The 8,774-nt window shown below is 39.2% G+C and overlaps 1 non-coding gene across 1 annotated transcript; it reads right to left on the bottom strand.

The window, feature by feature from the left end:
- Positions 1 to 8,388: 8,388 nt before the first annotated feature.
- On the bottom strand, positions 8,389 to 8,494 carry LOC132042143 (small nucleolar RNA R71). The gene has a single exon (XR_009411370.1). It is a non-coding gene; the product is annotated as a small nucleolar RNA R71 (small nucleolar RNA).
- Positions 8,495 to 8,774: the final 280 nt, after the last annotated feature.

Genomic DNA, 8,774 nt, shown 5'->3' with positions numbered 1-8,774 from the left:
CAATTCTTTATTGGCCCTACATTTCTTCCTTTCACTACTCTCCATTTGAGGACAAATGATTGTTTAATTGGTAACTGATGTAACGATCTGTTTGGTCATTATGGACTTTTCTTCTCTTTCCCTAAATACTTCTTATTCAGGTTCGCACCAATGGTTGTTACGTGTGGGAATTTCGGGTGTGTTATACCTCGTATTTCCCGTGCTGAGTTTTGCCATAAGATGGCTTATGTGAAGTTAGCAAGTGAGGTTGTTGTCAAGGTTGTAATAGATTCTACATGATTATTCCACATATGCGGAAGTTTAAGTTGTGTATAGAAAGTATCGGAAGATTGGAGGTGAAATAAACCAGAAAAAAATCTGAGCATTGCAGCAGAACAACTCGACGGTCAGGTCGACGGACCGTCGACTGGTCGACGAACCATCGACCCAAACGTCAAAAAACTCTGCTAGATTCAGAGGTTGCCGCAGTTCACGGATTGGTCGACCGGCCATCGAACCACGGTGGTGAAATTCTCTCTCCCCTATATATATATATATATATATATATATATATATATAAAAGGCCACGACTTGGATCATTTATTTTCATCAAAAATCAGACCTTTCTAGATCCTTCAAGTTCTCTCTACACTCTCCACTCATCCACACACTTCCTAAACCAAATTCAAGTGAAAATCAAGCTTTGGAACCCTAAGTTAGCTCATGAGTGATGATGATCTTTTTTCTTAATTAAATTTTATGGTGGTTTTGGTTCAAAACAAGGTTGGGGGAGTTAGGGTTCTTTAAGATTAAGGTATGTTCTATCTTTCTTTCTTATGTTGAGTTTATTTGGAGAATTAATAAGTCATAAAGGTGAAGGAAATTGTGGTATGAAAGGTTATGGGACATGGTGTTGGAGTTGTTGGTTGTGAATGAAATTTGGAAGGAAGTTTTGGATTGTTTTAGGTGCAAATTGCATATATTTTTCCTAAATATGGAAAATATTAATGTTGTTATTGTTATTGTTATTGTTATTGTTATTGGGAGTTGTTTTGTAATTTGGTGGAAGTCGATAAAATAGGGGAAGTGTTGCCTAAGTTCCTAGGCTTGTTAGTTACACTAGTTTGAACTTAAGAATGTTTTCAAGACCTAACCTTAGCATGAATCCTCTTGAATGTAGATTTGCGAGCTTGGGAGGAGAACGTTAAGTAATTAAGGAGACGTAAAGTTATGTTAAGGCTAACCCTTCTTTCTAAAGGCATGATTTCCGTATTATAAATCCATATATGATTCCATAATGGTAATCGGAGGCTCACCGACCATATGTCACTTCGATAGAGTTGTAATGCTTCTCTTGGATTCTCATGTATGCCATATATGTATATTTAGCTACTTTCTGACATCGAGCCTATACAGCCAGGTATGATAACTATTGTACATACCACTGTAGTTGGGTACGGATAACAACGAGCCCTGTTATGGCCGGGTACGGACAACATCGAGTCTTATTATGGTCGGGTACGGACGACACTGAGCCTATATGGCCTGGTATGGTATCATTATATGTATATGTATGGAATGTTGCCTTTAGAGAAAGGTTAAGTATGCATGACAGTCGTCTTAAGAGGTACTATGAGGCACAAATTGTTATCTTTATTTTATGCTATCTTCATGCTGCCATCACGTTACTATTCATGCCTTACATACTCAGTACATTATTCGTACTGACGTCCTTTTTCTTGTGGACGCGTTCATGCCCGTAGGTAGACAGGGAGACAGACCGGACCCGTAGGCAGCTTCATCAGCGTTTGCATATGAGTGCTCCATTCGTCTTGGAGCTAAAGCTTAGCCGGTATTATTCTTTTGTGTACATATGGGCATGACGGGGTCATGTCCCATCCTTATGATGTTTTGTAATCTTTGTAGAGGCTCGTAGACAGATGTACATAACTAGATATTTAGTATCCTTATCGGTTCATATTGTTGTACATTATTTTGGCATCCGATAACTTGAAACCATTTATTAAGTCTATAAAGGCTGACGGGGCCTTGCTGTAATGACACGTTTGGTCGTTTAGCACTTTTGGACTCCTTTCCCTAAATTACCCTCCCGTAGCTTGGAAATGATATTATTGACTTGCAGGGAAAGGTGGCACGATCATATAATTGATGGGTAATTTTTAGAATATATTTATTAAACGTGTGTGAATACTTTATTGATAGGAATATTATTTTCACACATGTAAGGTATAAGTTAGTAAATAGAGTATTTGAGGGTGTGGCTAAATTTTTAAAGTACACAAAATTGTTAAGTGAATAAATGAGTTGGGGAAACTATTGTGATAATCTATTTGTCCAAGCCGACCTTTTGTTTGTTGTCATCTCCAGAAGGGTGGGGGGAAATATTGGGAAACAAGGGAACTATTATCTCAAACCTAAAGGAAGAAGGGAACTAAAGGAAAGTGACTAAAGTGGTGGCGTACGGGTTGAGGTTGAGAATTTGACGTGATTAAGTCTTCACGTAATGCTTTACATCTAATGGTTTTATCGATTCCTTAGAATTGAATTATGTACACATATGAGTACGTTGTAATACCTTGTCAACCACAAAGGTTAAGCTCCACACATCACTATATAATTTGCTTGGAAATGAAAGTATCCTTTAATGTATGGCTTTTACTACTTTGAGAAAAGAGAAGGAAATGATTATTGGGATCTTTAGTAGGGTTTAGAAAAGGTAGAGATTAACCAAAAGGTGGAAAATTGTTGGAATGTAATAGGTACAGTGCTCCATTTCAACTGTAGCTATGCTTCTTGAATTGATTTAGATAAAACAACATTTTGTATTCTTAAAATTGAGGAATCAATTATTGTGCACTCATTGAGGGTAATAATGAAGTAATGATGAGTAACCATGAGCAACAGTAATTGAATATTGTTTATGTCTCCTATGTATTCTTGTGGTTTGAGTCACTGTTCTTCGAAAATTTCTACAGATTTTGAGATTTCTTGTATTATGTTGCAAAGTTCAATTGAAATATTGATATATATATTTAAATGTTAGGTATATTGGATTATATAAACACCTTTAAATTCATGGTATTTGAGTTGTGGAAAGTGAGATGTTAATCCTAGGTTAAGATTTTGGGATAATTGAAGGTTTCGAGCCCTAGTCTTAAGAAATGAGAATTAATGATTTGAGAGTCCATTTATGGATGAAATTGACTAATTTTATGGATATATGACCCTTAGATTATGGGTGAAATAATTTTTCAATAAAATTCAAATTTCGCCTTTGTGGGCTCTAGGTCACTTCTTGGGTTTCAAATACAAGTATAGCAAAATGGGTATCCTTAGATTTGTATTCTAACACATATCACATATTTGATAAATTTCGATCGTTCAGAGACTCTCCGCAATGGAAAGGCATTGGTTTGATCATTCGTGGCACCCTTGAGTTAGGTTATGGCTTACTTTAGTTAGACTATGATTAGAGAATCGTATGTTGTTGTAGAAAGTGACGAGGATAGTATAATAGGTCTTCGGACATGAAGTGGAGGTGAATTCCAATTAGGTTTCTTCTGTCAGCTGTATGTGGGCTTGTCGCCATATGTGTTATTTTCTGTGATTATCACATATTTGTATCTCTGTCATATACTAGCTCACTCATCACATGAAAGGGAAGTGTAATATTTATAATTAAACCGTGAACAGTAACATGACTTGTACTTGTTGATTATATATTGATGATATTGTTGAGACTGGTATCATGCATGGCATGCTTTCCATATTACTCTTAGGTTGTCCTGATGGTAAGGTGAGTGATTGAGTGAATCCGAGGTCTTTTACCGGAGATTGAGAGTGACAGAGAGACTCTGAGGTCTTTGCTGGAGATTGAGAGTGATTGAGAGACTCTGGGGTTTCTGCCGAAGAGCACGAGTGGTACATGGACTCTATGGGTCCCTCTTGGATCATGGCTTTGAGGCACTGCCCCTTAGCATGTGCGTACAAGAGTGGAGTGAGAGAGGTGACTATTGCATTACATTACATTCATCCAATGCTATATTTGACTGATCATATGGTGAACAATATTTGTCTTGGTTGATTTCATGATTCCTTACACATTACTTGTCTATGATATATGAATATACCTGTTTGCTCTATGTGCTACTTGTTAGTTTGCACCACTTCATGCGTTATCTAATCATTGTATGCCTATGATACTTACCGGTACTAGTGTTGTACTGATACTATTCTTGTTGCATTTTTTGTTGAGTGTAGTGTATGATCCAGGCTCCAGTTCTATGCCCCGTGGCTGATAGGTGAGGGTGACATCCTGCGGTCATTCAAGGTGAGCTACTTGGTCATCCATGGCCCCTGAAGGATCCTCTTTTATTTACTTCTGTATTTGCATTCGACAAACAATATGTAGCCTTCGAGCACTTTTAGACTTGTTTTCTAGATTGTATTTAGCGCTTTTGTACACTTTGACTAGATTTTGGGGAAGTTGGGATATTTCTAGTTATGAGAAATATTTATGACTTGATAACTGATTCTTATATAATTTTTTCACTTATTTAAATAGATTTTGGGGATGTGGTTCACCTACTCGGGGAATAGTGTAGGTACCACCATGACTCGCGATTTGGGTCGTGCCTAGTTTGTATCAGATCCCTAGGTTAACCGATCAAATGAGTACAAGAGCATGTCTAGTAGAGTCTCGTGGATTGGTACATGGACGTCCGTATCCATCTTCGAGAGGCTATAGGGACATTTAGGAAACACTTCACTTCTTTCTCTCTTTTCGTGCTAGTTCAATTCGATTGGTATCTGGTTTATTCTTTTCGTGCGAGATTGTTAAGATTGGTATCATAACCTCATTTTTATGTTCTCTCATAGATTGTGAGGACGCGATCGACTGCTTATGGAGGCTAGGAGCCTGCACCTGCACCCGTACCTATACTTGTTGCCCGAGGCAGGGGACGTAGCAGAGGACGTGGCAGAGGAAAATGACTTGAAGCTGTGCCAGCTAGGGGCGAAGCACTAGCACCTACTCAGGACCCCGACAGAGAGTTGACTCAGGAGCTCGAGGACATTCTGGAGGAGGAGATTGGGGCCGCTGAGGCACAACCTGGGTGGCTGCTACTCTTGATTTTCAAGAGGCGGTGTTTCGAGTGTTAGGGTACTTTGACAGTTTGCCTAGGTGGGCATAATTCTAGTTACTCCAAATGTCTTGCAGACTAGACGGGGAGGTCAGACTCCCGATGCTAGGGTTGCTTCAAGATTCCGAACACCCGGGGTACTGCCGACAGCAGCAGTGGCTCCCTCTATTGATGCTACTCCAGCGCTCGATTTTGCTCTCCGGCCTATGAATGGGCCAGTGTTGACCAATAAGGAGCTGAAATTGTTTGAGGGGTTTACCAAGCTGTCCCCTCCTTGGCTCTGTGGTACTCCCGGGCAGGATGCTTATCCGTTTTTTTTAGCTTCCATGAGATGCTTCATAAATTGGGTATAGTGGAGTCTCAAAGGGTCGACTTCTTTCTAGTTAGTTGGGGATGTCAAGCAGTGGTTGAGATCTTATTTGGAGTATCGACTAGCTGGGCCACTACCTTAATTGGACTCAGTTCTACTGGGTGTTCCTAGAGAAGTACATCCCTCATACTCTGAGTGACGGCATGAATGATGAGTTTTCGACATTAAAGCAGCGCGTTGCGGAGTATAAGACCAGATTCCTCGCTTTGTCCCATTAAGCGATGGCGTTATTTCGCACCAAGGCTGAGTGAGTGAGGCGATTTGTGAAGGGCTTGGACCTTCCAAATTGGTTGGTGACCTTGCAGTTAGAGGCTTCTAGGGCCTCATTTCAGTTATTAATAGAGCATGCTAGGAGAGTTGAGTTAGTGATGAGTCGGGAACCTTGTGGAGGTGGCGACAAGAAGCTTGCAAATTTGATAGCTTCAAAGGTCCTATTAGAGGTTGGGGGACACCATGACAGGGTTCGTCATCACCCCTACAGTTGCCCCATCCAGTTAGCACTTCAGACTTCAGTAGGTGGTTCTTCAAGGTATAGTGGGCATAGTTCTTGACAAACTTTTCGTGGTTTTACTCTCGACCTTCAGACCGCGGAGGGTATTCTAGTTCTTCTACCATAGTACAATAGCCTATGGCTAGATAGGCATGTTTTGAATATGGTGAGACAGGGCATTACGCGAGGGATGTCCTAAACCTAGGCAGGGTTCCAAAGTTCAGACATCTAAGCCTCTGGCACCACCAGCTAGAGGAGGAGGATATTCTAGTAAAGGGGCTTGGCAATCTGGCAGGGGTGGCCATCATCCTAGCAGAGGTGGTCATCAGTCTGGTAGAAGGGGTGCTCAGTCAGTGAGAGGAGGATTTCAGCCAAGACGTGGTGGTCGTGGAGTCACACAGTCTAAGGGTAGACGTACCCATTTCTATGCTTTCTGAAGTGCCGTGAAATTATGACACATTTGATACCTTTTTACGAGAAGGTTTACTTGTTTTTAATCAAGTATTTGTTGTTTTGATTTGTTTTTATTGTGTTGCAGGTAATTGACGGGTTGAAGGACAAAAACACTTAAATTGCATGAACTAGCACCAAGTTGAGGAATTATGGACTTAAATATTTATACGGACCGTATTCCTGGTCGTATTGAAAGAGACTTTGGAAATAGAATGTTGAAGTTGGAGATGCTGAATTACGGACAAGAAATACGGATTGTATGTTGTTATACAGGCCGTATTCCAGCTTGTATTTAGTGGATGCAACTGAGGCAGAATGTTGATTTTGAGGATGATAAAATATGGCCAAGTTTTATGGACCGTATATTTATATACGGGCCGTATCCTATGTTCGTGATTTGAAGTGAAGAAAAGAGTCCAAGTGATCGTATAATTTTTATACGGTCCGTATCTTATTATATGGACTGTATTTGATGCCGTCAGGGCTATTTTTTCTAGTTGTAATTTCATGTTTTTGGGACCTCATAAATAGTTCCTTGTAGGGTGTTATTTATTATCAGTTGTCAGACTTGTCTTTTGACCTAGAGCATTAAATACTTCATTATTTTTGGAGCTTTTGGAGATCAAGACTTTTACTTTCATCTTATTTTAATCAATAGTAAGCAATATGAATTCTTTATTATTTTGTTATTTGTCATTATGAGTAGCTAATTTCTCTACTATGGTTGTGAACACAAAGATGGGTGTGATTGGGAATTGAGATTGATATATGCATAATGGATTGTTAGGATTTACTTATTCTTCATAATTCTTTGTTAGTTGGTGGTTGCAAACATTAATTTAAGCCATAAACCTTAATTTATTCGGGAAAATTAGCAAGGGTTTGTTAAGAACAAGTAACAAGAACTCGGGGCGTTAACCCTCGTTTAATAGATTCCCTTAGGAATAAAAGGAATATACTTGGCACATATTAACCATTCTTCATATCCACTTTTTTATAGTTGGGAAAATAATAAAGAGAGATAGTCGTTAACGATTGGGAAAAATTAGGGATTCAATTAGAGGTTAAGTGCATTCTTACAATGATCCATTAGAAGTATATCAATATCAATACCCATAGAATGCACTCTATCTAAAGGGGGACACAACCTTGGTTTCTTTAAACATATTAATTACAATCAAAGCAATTAGTTAATAAACAATAATCTTTTACAACTCAACGGAATACGAAACTCAACTGCAAGAAAGTACTCTACGATTTTAGTAATCTTTTCACACCATATTCCCTGTGGAATTCGACCCCAACTTAGTTGGATTATTATATTTGACATCGTCTGCTTTACGCCATTTAATAGGTGTAATTTGAGCGTATAAAATTTTGGCACCGTTGCCGGGGAATACAGTTTTAAAATTACTAAATAGTTTGTGCTTTACTTAAAGTCTTTTTCTATTCCATCACACCTTGTTTGCTATTTACTGTGAACCAGGTGATCATGAACAATAGAGGAGGATGTGGAGCAGGTGGTAATAGGGGTTTGCAAGCGCAAGACCCACCAGTGGAAGAGGAGGTTGAGAATGTCTTTACGGATATGCCAGACAAGGTGGAACATGCATCTGTTATTGTTCCACCTAGGGTGAATGCGACAAACTCCTAGATTGACTCCACTAACTACCAACTGCTCAAACTTGAGGGATATTTTTTAAACTCTATCGATGATGACCATCTCCAACATTTGAAGAATTTTGTGGGTGTGTGTGCCCAACATATGCAGAATGTTATTCCAAATGATGCAATTCGGCTAAGAGTTTTCAATTACTCTTTAGCCGGTGAAGCAAGAGTTTGGTTTGAGAAGCTGCCTCACAACATTATTCATACATGGGGAGAGCTAGTTGCTGTTTTTCTCAAGAAGTGGTTTCCGCCAAGCTATAAAGCTGAAATTCGTGACAACATATATGATTTCAAACAACTTCCGGGGGAACAACTATTTGAAGCTTGGGAGAGATTCAAGGAATATCTACAGAAGTCTCCAAATTATGGTTTTCTAGAACATATATTGATGGAGAAGTTCTATAGAGTTCTAGATCCATTGACACAAGTAGTGGCTAACAATGCAGCTGGTGGGTGTTTTATGTACAAGACATATGGCCGAATCACTCAGTTGCTTGATAACCTTACTATTCACAATCAAGCATGGCATTCGGGTGGTACTAACAGTGTAGCCTATGGAGCTTCAATGATCCACAATATTGTGAAGGAGAATCAGGAGACTCAGCCGACTCTAGCTCAGATAGCAACTAATATTTCTTTGCTAACCAAGAGA

This window comes from Lycium ferocissimum, unplaced genomic scaffold, assembly GCF_029784015.1.
Source record: "Lycium ferocissimum isolate CSIRO_LF1 unplaced genomic scaffold, AGI_CSIRO_Lferr_CH_V1 ctg13571, whole genome shotgun sequence".
Lineage (NCBI taxonomy): Eukaryota > Viridiplantae > Streptophyta > Magnoliopsida > Solanales > Solanaceae > Lycium > Lycium ferocissimum.
This window is presented reverse-complemented; position numbering and strand designations above follow the sequence as displayed.